At 43.4% G+C, this 13,934-nt stretch overlaps 1 protein-coding gene across 19 annotated transcripts in view; it reads left to right on the forward strand.

Moving 5' to 3' along the window:
- The window catches only part of HIVEP1 (HIVEP zinc finger 1), a 131,821-nt gene that overhangs the window by 34,269 nt on the left and 83,618 nt on the right, over positions 1-13,934 (forward strand). The window contains exon 1 of one of the 19 annotated variants that reach the window (XR_013927048.1): positions 8,883-9,807. The exons of the other annotated variants lie outside the window; for them this stretch is intronic. The gene's annotated coding sequence lies outside the window, so the exon portion shown is untranslated. Of the gene's footprint in view, positions 1-8,882; positions 9,808-13,934 lie in introns of those variants that run through there. 19 annotated transcript variants of the gene reach the window in all.

Here is a 13,934-nt window from a genome sequence, read left to right on the forward strand (position 1 = left end):
GGTGCAGCAGTGAAACTTGCCCAAAATCCCCCTGCTGATATCCCAGTAAAGGTGAGTACCAACAGAAGGCTTTCCTCATGGACCTCCACTACTGTCTGTCTGTTCCAGCACAACACTGGCTTTTTTGCAAGAGTGCAGTATTGTTGATATATATTTAGCTTATTGTGCGCTCTAACTTCTAGCTCTCTTCCACAGAACTCCTGCTTAGCTGGGAGAGTGCAAGTTGGGCAGTCAATGAGAGATGGAATACTGGTTGTGAGTCTAACATGGGATAATGAAATAGAAGAAGAGATAACAGTGACTTATAGGAAAACTGCTCAACTAACGAAACTGTAAAAATATTTCACAGGGGGGTAAGACAAAGCTTGGAATAGTTTTTCTACTGTTACTAAATCTGATGTCAAAAGGATTTTGGCAGTGTCTGCTTAAGTTCAATTTGGGTGTCAAGGTTACAAGCTGGTTGAGGTTAGGAGATAGCCAAAGAAGTCTGTTTTCCTTGTGTATGGAAGACACTATTATTAGCAATATTATTATTAACACTAACATTTGCTTGCTTGGATTGATGCGTGCTGAAATCTGTCACTTTGCAGCCCAAGTTGCTTTTCTGTGTGACCTTTCCATATTCTTTGTGAAAACAATGTCAGTTCAAGTGATTTTTTTATAAAGTGTTAGATAAATTCTCTTGGTTTTGTTTGTATGTATTTTTTATGTAACAGTAATTTTGTAAGTTTCAAGAAGTGGTACTTTCCCTGTAGTCTTTTTATCCCACATTTTGAATGGCAGGGTTGCTTGTGCAGTGTCCAGGGTGGGTACATTTGCAGAATAACTCCCATGATGCTTGTGGTTATTTAGGATGTGCCACACATACACAGTGAGTTCTTCCTTTCTGGAAAGTGGGGAAATCCTCACTCATTGAAACAATTTGTCTTCAACATTGGACAAAAAACTGTGGGTCTCTGTAGTGGGCTAAAATCCTGCAAAATTTCACCACTGTGTTTTTTCCAGTAATCCCAAGATTGTTTGTTCAGCTGCTTTTATTCAGTGTAGCACTTAATGTGAGTATTTGAAAAAAAGAGAGATGGTTAAAGCATGGAACTTTTTTTTTAAAAAAAGTTCTTTGACATATACTTGTTTCAAACTCCATTCCATGTTCACATTGTTGGTTTTGTGTGTGTGTAAAGGAGTGTGCTGGTGAGCACTCCCAGGAGGGATGTCAGCGGTTTGTAGTCCTGAGTCAGCAGAAGTTGCTGGAAAAAGGACAGAGGTGTAGTAACTCCTGCGGCGAACGCTGCGGTTCGCCTTGTGTTGTCTGATCCTGATTATGGACCTTAAGCCCCTACTGACAGCCGCAATCCCCTTGTTTATGAATCTGTTTCTAAATGCTTTCTTTTGGAGAGTCACACTGCTATGACTGCACCTGGGTTCATTTCAACATTTCCTCGTTAGCCTGAAGGGAACTCTCTAAAACCTGCTACCCCATGTGGCTTCCATTGTGGGCGTGAAAGGGGATGGTTTCAGAGCTGTGCAGGGACCAGGGGCTGGGATGGATTTGTGAGCAGGAGGGAAGGGCACTCCACTGTGGCTGGAAAACAGTGTTGTCAAATATCGGCTGTATTAGTTTATCATTTTTGACCCAACTGTTACTGAGTTGACCAAGGACTGGGTTGAAATTGCATAGGAATCTGGGAGCTTTATTTCTCTTTCAGTCTTTCACTTTGGGCTATTTTGAACTAGAACTTCAAGAGTTGCATAGAGAGATATTGTTTAATTTGACATGTCTTTTCCACTTACGCTATGGTGTGGTTTAGGCGGTTGGGGTTGTTTTTTGTTTGTTTTGTTGTTGCTTTTTTTAAAAGAAACTAACCAGCTGAATCCCCGAAGTAGTACACTTAGTGACCCTACGATGCTTCTATCCCTGAGCATGTGCATTGCTGTGAAGGGACAATCAGCTATAGAATTGACCTGTGCTTCGTCTTTCAAGGCCTGTATGCTATGACTACATTATTTGCTGTTGAGCATGTTCTGTGATCGGTGATAAAATTTGAGTTGCACAGTTTGCAGAAATGCTGAGTAACTGCTGCTGTTTCCCTTTTATTTTGTTTTAAATAATTCAAAAAGATGCTTATACAAAGCTGTGGGCGCCTTACTGCATAATTAATACTACAACAAAACCACAGCAGCATTAAAATAATTAGTCAAAAAGGAGCTCTGCCTGTCTGCTACCTACAGAGAAAATTCTGTCCTACCTTTTTATTGCTCTGGAAATGTGGATCCAGGTCTCTCCACAAGCAGTTTAAAATAGCTTTTGCTGAAGTCCCTCTGCTGAAATTTAAGGAGGGGTAAAAAGAGCAGGAGCAAAAGCTGACATGCCCCTGCAGAGCTCAAAGGAGACCACTCCAAAAGGACAATGGATGTGAGGAGAAATCAAGTCTTTGCTCTCAGGAAGGTAGGATCTGTATCCATCGGTTTTGATGAAGGTACGGTAGGGTTTGAGCCACGGGTGGAGGAGGGTGCCATAAGGCAGGTGTTGGCGTCACCCCATTAAGTTACACGTCCACCATCTTTTCCAAAATCGTTTGCAGAAGAACCCAACGTTAGCTCCCAATTGTAGATGAATTGTGAAAATTTTTGTATTGGTACACTAAATATTTTTGATGCAGTGGTTGGAAGTTAACAATGATGCCTTTGTGTAGCAGTCCTTTTTGAAGTAGAGAGCCCTGTATCTACAAGAAAACATTATGCAGAGGGATAAATTCCGCTTTTAAGTCTGTGTTTTATATATAAATGTCTTATGAATCTTTTTAGCGTAATATATGTTAACATGAATATTTACATATGAAAAGGAAGTAGGATTTTAAATTATTTAGCTGAATATGTAAGTATTCTGGTCCTTGTTTGATACCCCCCAAATGATCAGCTGAGAATTTCAAGGGTTTGGCATTTCACTCCCTTCGTGCAGTAATTTCAGTCCTTGAGTGCTGATACTTTGTTCTGTCTTAGCTATTTGATACTGAAGTTTCTCAGAAAGCTTTTACAACCATATCCACTGCTCAGAAACTGCTTGGCTGCTTTTTTGAAGTCTCCATCTTCATTGCCATCACAACATTTCCTAAACCATTTTACATCTTGTTTTCTTGGGATAGAAAACCGGTGGCATTCTCAGCTGTGGCTGAAAACACTGGTGCTGTAGCTGGCAGTGCTGTGACCTGGTGAAAAACTTCCCCAGGCTGGTCCAAGAATATCAGTAATAGTAACAGTCACCTCTCCTGAACCCAGTTCGCCACCATGTCTCATGTCAGGCAGCACCACTGTTGGTTGGCAAAGGCATTCTTTCGTCTTGGCAGCCTACTGGACCGTCTTCTACTGGCTGAGCCTCGGGGTTTATTCCACCAGAGCTCAAGGGAGACATGCCTCCTTCTGCTGTGCTCTCCTGCTGCCAGTCAGGCAGGGGTAATGCGGAGTGGTCTTGATCGCTTATTCCATGCCTGACTTAAGGGCCCCCGCAGCTCCTTGCTCAGGAGAGCAGTGTGTATGGCTGTCACCGGGTGATGCGGTTGAAACCTCAGCCTGGCGACAGGGAGAAGAGGTACTGCTTGCTGGTTGCCCACGGTTGGACCTGTGGCTGTGAAGACTGAGAACTTGTGAGCCCACCACAATACACTAAAAGCATCTTCAGTGCACCAAGAACAACCCTACGAGTCATGCCATGGCTTTTTGGTGTCTCAATTTCCTTTACCTTTGTACTCAAAAGGGAGCCCAAACACAGCCCCAGAGACTCCTCCCTTCACCCTCACGTAGAAGACACCTCTGTGTGGTCTGGGCAGGCAGGACACTTGTAGGAAAGAACCTTGATTTGGACCACCTAAGGAGCAAGGAACATAGAAACCCATCCGGGAGAACCAGCCATCAACCAGGGTGAGCAGCCATTCCGTTGTCATCTTCCACAGAGTAACTGGAAAGCTGTGTCATAAATACTTGTGGCTCTCATTGTCTCTGCAGAATACTCTGCGTGACACACAGCCTTGCTTTAGGGATCTGTCTCTTAGGAATTCTGTTGAGTCATACAGTTGATGATTTAAATGTAAATAATAATTGACACATGTTAAAATTTGGATTTCATTAGGTGGAGGTTTTTAGACTGAGGCAAATGATTTTTTTATATATATATATATAAAATACTGTAACATGCTTACTAGCTTTGACAAAGTTTTTTCCCCCTGATACAGAGATAGCAGCTAAATAATAAGCAAGCAGACAAGGTTGTGCAGCAAGGGGGTATTTTAATCGTCTTTGTTTTGGAGAAGACAGGCCAGAGTGAGGTACGTCTTAGAAACAATCTACTTCACTAATACTTCAGTTCAACAGATTGACAGCATCTCAGAAAAGAAAATAAGTGTTTGCTATTCCTGTCGTAGAGTTCTTTCAATCACTGCGACAGATGTTCCAAGCATGTTGTTCCTCTGTTAGATTTCTTTCGTAGTAAAAATACTGCAGTCTAAATATAGTTTAAATTGGTTGAGGTACCTTGTTTGAATATGATTCAAAATTGCGTTGTACCTGGTTTACATCGTAGTGTAACAGGACCAAACTATCGGAAAAGCTATCTAAGTTTATTTCAAACCCAGGGAGGAATTTTTATTCGGTCATATTTAAAGCAGTTCCAAAGAAGTGCTGTCTTTTTATAACATACCTTGCAATCTGACTTCGGGTGACACTAGACAGTATAATGAACTCTTCTCTGCCTGTTCATTGTTTGGAAGTTCCTTAGATAAAAATGGAAAAAATACTCCATTAAATAGTTCTCTTTTCCTGTATCTGTGGTGTTGTGTCTTGTGACAGCTGTATGTTATACATCATGAATTCATAGATTTTGGGTTCCTTGTTTTTTCAATTGAAACAGAGTTTAGCATTCAGGAACAGTTGAAGTGGCTGAGATTAGAGAGAGGATCAATATGCACGCACAACATACCCGTTTTTTCTTTGAGGAATTTGGGAGGTGAGAAGAACTATGGCCCTTATGACACTCCCCCCCCCCCCCCCCCCTTTCCTCTGCCAGTGAGTTCCAGTTGAGCGCTCTTCTCTGGTCGGCTTTCCTGCTCCTGGAGATGGCTGGGAGAGCTAATGGGATGGTGCAGTCTGAGTTCTGCTGAATGTGTTGATGGTAAATAACTCCTCCTTTTTACTCTCCACACGCACACTTTGTATCTAGGTGACTGGTTGCTGTTCCCGAGACCCATTTTTGAAGACTGCTGTGTTGGGAGCACGGTCAGGTCACGGTGCCATGACCGTAACTGCTCTGGCATCCCTTACAAGTGTGATTCCAGTCAGTGTCATGGATTGGGGGAATTCTTACATTTGGATACTGGCTGGCTGAAGCTTTCTGCTCCCCCTTTTTGACATTGGCATCAGGACATGTATACAGATGAATTGCTAAACTGCAGTGTCTGGGACGAGGTGCTCTTTCGTTTCCAAAACTGATGAGTAAAGCAACACTAGGGCACAGTTCAAGGTTGATTTCATCAGTCGGACTTTCACTCCAGTAGAAGAGATTGGAAGTTCAACTTTAGAAAATAGGGATCATCAGTTTGTAATCTCTTTTTGTTTCATGACTAGTTAATTTTTTAATAGACCGTTAAAATACTCTTCCAAGAAGGAAGTATACGGAAATACTAGTGCTGTCATCTCCAGTCACTAGTGACTGAAAACAGTTAGCATCCTTCGTTTTGTGCCCCGTTTTTGGGGAGGACAGAGAAGCTCGTATGGTAACCACATGCTACCAGGTCATTGCTGTGAATCAGGTGGCAGTGGAAATGGTCTCTTGAAGGTCCCACTTCTGTGGGAAAAGTCACTGATAGTTGACTTGAGCATCCAATTTTGAGCCTTCACAGGAGGGAGCAGTTCATGTACACTTTGTCTTAAAGCCGTTTGGGTCCTGCTATGATTTCACATAAGAAAGCATGTTCTTCTAGGTTTGTTTCACAAATTTAGAGTTAGGAGCATTCATACTGATCTTTCTTTTTTTTTGTTTGTTTTTTTTGTTGCTGTTGTTTTGTTGGGTTTTTGTTTGTTTGTTTCAAGCTTCTCTGTGCAGTGGTGATAATTGTAGTTATTTACTTCCTAATGTCTTCATGTTACTTGTGTCGATTTAGTGCCTGTAGGTATTTAAGCTGTGAGAGTGGTGGGAAAGACTTTGGACATCTAATTTCTCTCCCTTTATGCAGCCCTATTGTGTTTAAACAGAAGTCTTGTGATTAAACACAACTGCCAGGAGGCACTTTGTAAAGTTCATGGGTAATTTTACTATCCATGGACAGCTGAATGCACTTTCATTTTTTTTTGCAGCATGATCGTGGCGTTCTTTTTATTGTTTTTATGAACAATTTTTTTAAAAATACGATTTTATTTTAAATGAAAGAAGGTCATTAACATATGTATTCGGTTTGCTTTCCTGTTTTGAAGAGCTGTGGGGCACATGAGGACAGCTGGGGCACTGGGGTTTCAAACTTTATCTCTTTTGTCCACCTCCCATCCCATGCCAAGGTACAGGAGCATGGCAAGACCTGTATTTCCTGAAAGGTAACTTAGTCATTTAGGGACAGACATCTGAGATTTGTCTCTTGCTTCTTTCTCCTTATCCATTTATAACAAGAAGATTTCCAGCAAGGTGATGCCTTTAGCTTAGGATTTTGCAGGGCAAATTACTGCAAATGAGGAGAAAAGGTAAAGTTTCCTGGAAGTGAATATAGTAAAGATGTTCCTGCCTGCCCATAGCATTTGGATATGGCTAATAAGAATGGGAAACACCATGCCCTCAACATAACCTTCTGCCCTGGTACTTTGCTGTCTGTCTCAAGACCTGTACTAGGAGATTTGGCTGCCTCTCACAAGATCTCCCAGAAACGGAAACAGAAGAGTTAACTTAAAAATGTTTTCCTTCAGAACTGTATATTAAAGAATTCAACTGACACCCTGATTTTAGCTCCAGTCGAAGGGTAAAACTGGCACAGGCAATTTTGCAAGGTCCATTTTTCTGCATATATAAAGAAAAGAAACAAACCAATAGTTTATTTAGTATGTGGAGCAGGGTATTTCTAAATGACAGCAAGGTTTTCAGGAAAAGCCACAACTGTCGATTCACTAGTTGGCAAGGTTGCTACCTCCAACAGGAGATACAATTTCTTTGTAAGAAATGGCTGGCCGGAGAGCTGAGGAGAGGCGGTGTGCTGTGAAACAGAACCTGAAGCCATTGCAGACATGATACGATACCTCCCTGCTGACCATCAATGAGATGTAGCATTTATGTGTAAGGTTTGTAGTTTATTATGCTTAGCTTCTCAAAAGTTTCTCGGGGCATTAAGGGCAGGCAGTGTCATTTGTGCAACAGGCAAAGCCCTCTGCCTGTGGATGTAACGGTGACCTTACTTGAACTGATAAATAGCTGTCTTATCCACGACCTTTAATAGCTGAAATATGTTCACCATCTACAGTGTTTTAAGGTTTGCTTCAAAGAGATCAGTGGATAAACCATATGTATGTATGCATTGCTCCGTGTGATCCTCTCTGGCTTGTAACAGCACATCAAGGGAATTCCAGGGTTTAGGAGTAGCAGAGCAAACACTTTTCTGTGTGCTCACTTTCTTCCTCATGAAAGCTGCTCGTTTATGGGGATGCATGGTGTTGTGCAGCCTGTTGATCTTAAGGAATAAACCCCAACACAACAGAATGTAAAGTTGGGTTTTATCCTCTTAATGTAAAATAAGACTTACTTTCTGTTTGCATTCTCTGGTTTTATTTGAAAGAAGACAGAGATTATATTAAAATATAATGAGGGCAATTCATTTTGTGGTTCAGAGTGGCTCAGATTTAGAAGAAAAAACCTCCTTAATCAGCACGGTACTTAAGGGCTCCCGTGTAAGAACGTTATGCTTAACCTTCAGCAAATGCTTATGGGCTGCCCTGAATAGTAATGGCTTTAAGCACATGCTTAACTGTTTTCCTGAAGGAAGACCTAAGTGTCTTGGCAAGCGTTGTATTACAGTTTCATTTACCTTTATCATAAATCCCAGCACCAAAGGCAAACTTTTCTTTCATCTCTTGGCAGATAGCTGGGTGTATAGATTTTTCCACCTCCGTTTGGCTTGCTTGCTACGGCTCGCTCGCTGCAATCTGATCGGCCTAGGCTGACCTTCACGGTGCTCCACATCCAGCCCGCATGGGTCCGGTTGCACGATCAAAGTCCGCACCTTGCGTTTCATCTGCCAGTTCCCTGCCCTCCCGGGGTGATGGATTCAGAGAAGTGAAATGTGCAAACAGTTTTCTGCTGCACCCGTTAATGGGAAGTAGGAATGGGAATTGTGCGTTGTGGATGAAGGGCTCTGCTGTGGTCCCTGTGGCGTGGTGGGGAGATGGGGTTGGAGTTTGTTACATCTACACCAGCTGGGGGGTGGTTGGCTGTGGGAAATGCAAAAAACCCACCCCCAAAACCCAAAACAAAACCCCCAAACAAAGGAAGCAGGGAGAGGAGAGGAGAGGAAAGGAAAGGGGGGGAAGGAAACTAAAGGAAAGGGGGGGGAAAGGAGAGTAGAGGGGGAAAAGGGGAGGAGAGGAGAGAGGGGAAAAAGGGGAGGGGGGAAAAGGAGAGTAGAGGGGGAAAAGGGGAGGAGAGGAGAGAGGGGAAAAAGGGGAGGGGGGAAAAGGAGAGGGGAGGAAGGGGAAAAAGGAGAGGGGGGAGGGGGGAAAAGGAGGGGGGAGGGTGAAAAAGGAGAGGGGGCTAGGGGGAAGAAGGAGAGAAGAGGGGAAAAAAGAGAGAAGGGGAAAAAGGGGAGGAGAGGGGAAAAAAGAGGAGAGAAGAGGAGAGGGGGGAAAAAAGGAGAGGGGAGGAGAGGGGAAAAAAGAGAGAAGAGGAGAGGGGGGAAAAAAAGGAGAGGAGAAGGGAAAAAGGAAAGGCAACGAGAAGGGGAAAAAAAAAGGAAAGTAAAAGGAAAATAAAAAGGAAAACCCCCACCAAACCAGGAAAAAGAACCCAAATCAACCAACCGCACAAAGAGAAGCCCCGAGCAGAACCCGACCCGCGGGCTTCTGCCGGCTCCCCCGCGGGCGCGGAGCGGGGGTGTACGGGGGGCCGCGGAGCGGTGCGGAGCGGAGGGCCGGTGCCTGCCGGCAGGGCTCGGCGCGCTGCTCTTGCGTAAGCGGCCGCCCGTCTTCCCCGTCGCTGCCGTTGCCATGGCGAGATGGCGGGGGAGGATTCCTGGGATCCGTAAGCCGGGGAGGCAGATTACGTCTTAACCCGGCACTCCGCTGCGCCTGACGTGATGTGGCAGGGTCGCCGGGGTGTCCCGGGGGGTGACGGACCTGCCGGGCAGCGGCAGCGAGCCGGCAGCTCCCAACTGTTGCGGGCATCGTGTTAAATAAAATAAAGCTGGGGTGGGGGGGTGGGGGGGGCTGAGGTATGGCAGGGGGTCTGCGCCGGGAAAGGTATCCCAAAGCTGGGGGGGGGAGTGTGGTTTGAGGCATTGGGCTGGTGGCGAGGGGAAGGGGTGGCACGAGCGTTTCTGGGGTCTTGCTAGTGTCACGTGCGAGGAGGGGGTTCTCTTAATGTGCATCTGCATATTTTATGATGGCAGTTAGTTGTTAGCGTGCTAATCGTGAGCTGTGTGTATAAACACACTCTGCAAACCCGCCAGCAGTAAGCAGGCAGCGAGCCTAAGCGTTAGCCCCGCGCCGATACCTAGCCTAGATCGAGTCACTGACAGATGTCTTTAAGATGAATGGAAGGAATGACGGAAGAAGACGTCAGTGTCTGCTTTGGTAAGTTTGCTTTTCATTATCTTTTGTTACTAGTGCTGTACTCCATCCCCTGCTCGGTGTCAGAGTGGGAGCAGTTGCCACTGATGGGTCTTTCTGTGCTTTGGAGCTTTTTGCTCCTCTTTGCCTGCTTGTATTCCTAGAGGCAGGTGTTGACTCCTCAAAGTGTGGTCTCTTCCTTTGTCACTGCAACGATATCATTAGTGCAGGCAAAAACTTTATGAATTCTGATGCTTGGTTTTCAATTTGGAAAAGCTGATGCATGGTCTAGAAGAAAGTGTGAAAAACACCGTGCTACAAAACAGCATATGGTAAATGTGTTTCTTAAGAGGACAAACCCTACCTGGGTTAATAATAATACTCATTGCCAGAAAACAAATATGTGTGTGGGAAAAAAAGAAATCTAAGTATATTTAACATTCTTAAACTGTTTTACAGCAGTGGGGTAAGAAATGTGTTAGAATGTAAGAGAGTACGCTACTGGGAAATGAGCTTGCATGACACCCACAGAGCATTTACTGTACATTAGTTATAACCCTGTTGTTTTTGTTGTCTGCAATTAATTGAGTAATTTCTTCCATGACTGAAACTGCAGGTTAAGCATGTTTGCTTTGAAAGACAGTCTGCTGAATCGAGGCAGCTTTTGCACTTACCATATTAACAAGCTCTCGCAAAGTACATTTTATGCACTATGGGTATGAATTCCTGAAAGGTACCGGGGAGGGGGGGTGGTGTTAATTCACTGTTACATAAACAGCCAATAACAGCATTTCGTTGTACTGGAATTGCTCTAAAGTAGTTGTTAGCTTCCAGGCTAATAATGGGAAAAAGGCTCTGTTTGGTCTGTGTGAACAAAGACATTTCGCTTTTGCAAATACTATTTGTATGAAAAGACAAAAATGGACTACAAGAACATTAAATTGAGGATACCGTTGTATAAATAGACAAGCCTAACCTTAGGCTGTAGTGTAGCTTTAGTGTTGGGTTTTACAGCTATGACAAGATCTTTATCTCCAAGTTGTACTTGGGGGCAGACCCAACAAAATCACATCCAAACCAGTTTTCCAGAAGCCAACAATTTATTGCATGAGAACATTAGAGAAAAGCATTGTTGCCTCAGTTAGCAAAGCCTACCTGCTACCTGTGCAGATATTCTAAAAATGCAAAAGTCGGAGCTGGCAAAACATAAAGCTGGACGATACAGCCATACCAAATTGTGCAAGCACGGGGAGCCAGAAGATGGGGTTTATTTCAGCAGGTTTATGCAATAGTTCATGCTCCAGGCGGTGCGGGAGGGAGTTGGGAGAAACATTTCTGAGTGATGGAGTGCCTTGACTGGGACGTGGGACTACTGCCTGCCTGTCGCTGGAGGGTGGCGGCTATGTCTGCAGCCATTTCTGGTGGCTTCTGGCTTTAAAACTTTCCCAGTCAAGAATTTGCTGGATAGTTTTGCTTTTGGAGTGTTGATTTAGCAAAGCAGGCCTCGTATCTGTTGAAGGAGCCTGCAACACTGGCGCTGTCATCTTTGGATAGGAGCAGCTGTTGTTTGCTCGGGGAGCTTGAGGTGTTTGGATACGAGAACTTTGCTTGGGTTTAAGCACCCTTGGCTGCCCCCAGACTAGCTTACAGCTCTTTTCGGGAACTGGAAATATTGCTTCTGCTGCATTTCTGTAAGTAAAAGAGTACAGTGAGGGTTTGGTGGTTTCGGTTTGTTGGTTGGTTGGTTGGGGTTTTTTTCTGTGCAGTTCAGCTGTTGCATATGTCTGATGTTTGTTAATATTGACAACCACTTTCTAAGAGATAAAGTAACTTGTGTTTTGGTTGTTTCAGCTGTAGGGATTTGACTCTTGTTTATTTTAAAATGCAGTATTGTTCTGCATCACCAGCAGTTATTTATTTAGGCTTGTAAGGCAAACACATGACTTTGCATTAACCTTTCTCTCCCTCCCGTCTCCCCTGACCCCAAAGTAGTTCAGCCTGAAATTTGATAAGTTAATCGCAGTTACCTTGGCAAAATTAAAAACAAATGAAGATGGATGAAGCTTGACCTTAAAATTATTTTGGATAGGCTGGGCATATGCAGCTGAAAGCATTAATTGCTGCTGTTTTGGCAACTACCTTTGTCAGTGTAGGGTTTCAGTAAATGCTTCTTCCTTGGAGGAAGTGAGACATGCCCTGTCGTCTGCCTCACTTCTGGAGCTCGCTGGATTTATGAGTTGTCTTAATTAACATTGTGTAGCTACGCCTTTCAGATGTTTTCACTTCCCTGACATGGAACCAGTGTCAGCTTATCTCTGCGTCTTTATTTCTGAATGTGTCTGCTTGTCACAGGGAATTAAGTGTTTGTGCACCATTCAAAAATGACAGACCTTTACTACAGTCAATATAATTATAATGGAATTAATGACATTTTAAATGAAGAACAATTTTGGCTCATTTGTCTGTTACGTATCATGATTTGATTATAAATCCCAGCAGTGCCGATGGCCCTGGAGGTAGGTGACAGGACACAGTACGTACTGGAGGATCAGCTATTAATGTTGTTTCATCCAGCCCAGGCTTGTCTTCTGAAAAGACATTGAGAAGGCACCTATAACTCAACTGTGCAATCTGTTTAGAGGGAGACTCCAGAAGAAAACCCAAGCACAAATCTTCCCATTAATATATTTGGAAATCTTGTTGTGATATTAAATCTGATGGTGTAAGTTTGTGTAGTGTATTTTACCAAAAGTGACCCTAAACCTTTGCAAGCTCTCTTTCACCTAGAAAGTGCGTAGTACAGGGACATGGTCAGGCAGGGATATGGCTTTTGGATCTAAAGATCATTCTCCTAGCCCATCCAGAGGGGAACTGTCAGATGGGGGGCTGAGCTGGTTTAAAAGTAGTACGTGGATTTCTTTTGATGTGATCCAAGTGTCCATTTGAGACACTGTACAGGTGTACTGTGCTGTCCGGTCTTTACTCTTCAGGTTTTGTATGTTGTAAGGCGCGTGGTCACAGACCAGTTAATGCTGAGCACTTTTATTATTTTATTCTGGTAAGATTTAATCTGGTAAGATTTTATTCTGGTTGAACATCTGTGCTTTATTATAGGTTTTCATTGTCACAGCAAGATAAATATCAGGTTTTTATTACTTCATAATAAGTTTTATCTTTAAAGATCATTTTCCAAAAGGTTGAAATGGGTTGTTAGCTCACCAAGGAGTTATGAGTGGGATTGTCAGGAGCACTTGGAAGTTGAGTTAGATGAATGCGGTTTTAATTAGCAGGAGTTTTGCTATCAGCTTCTGTGGGAAAATTAGTTAAAACCCATCACCAGCATCACAGTGCCATTGAAAATTGTCAACTGAATGAACAAACTGAATGAAGATTTTTTACTTAGGAATTAATTGCTACAAGTTGGAAGAAGAGGCTTACTTTCTAACTACCCTAATTTTGCATTGTCCACACAATCATTAGTTTACATTGGATTTAGGAGATGCGTGCAGAAGTCTGATGTGTTTTTGCAGAAGGGTTTTAGTGTGGTTTGTAGCTTTTGTGTGGGCTCAGTCTGTGACAGTTTATTAGGGTCTGATTTTCAGAAAGTCCCTTGCTGAAAACTGGGCTGGTTTGAGAACTGTCAGTGGGTGCTTTGACTCATTAGCTGCTTTTGAAGTTGTTGGTCTCAACTATTTAGTGTAACCTGTCAGAATGTGTAAGGGCAGGAGGAGTTTGTGCCCCCACCTTGGATGCAGTAATAATATGTGATGAAATAGCAACAAATAAAGCTGCCTTTCAGTTTTTGTGTGCTGTTGGAAAAGGCACCAGTAAATGAGAAGATAGGCTCAGGAGGGCATCTAAGGGGTTAATTCAAGAGTATGTTCTATGTAAGTAGTTGTCAGTAAAGTGTCTAAATATCTCTGTAAGACTTCATGAGTGCAGCAGCTGTACAGGAATGTTTTGGTTTTTTTTTCCCCCAATAAATCCTTGGAACAGGGAAACATTGGACTGGAGCTAAGGCATGCAGGAAAGCTGTGGTGGGCGCTGGTACTGAACTTGCGTATCCCACAAGTTCCTTAACCCTGAGACCTGACTTTTCCCCCCACCTAAAGAACTTCCCATGGACATTTCACCCTTATCTCTCCAGCATC

The sequence above is a fragment of the Falco punctatus genome, assembly GCF_963210335.1.
Source record: "Falco punctatus genome assembly, chromosome: 3".
Lineage (NCBI taxonomy): Eukaryota > Metazoa > Chordata > Aves > Falconiformes > Falconidae > Falco > Falco punctatus.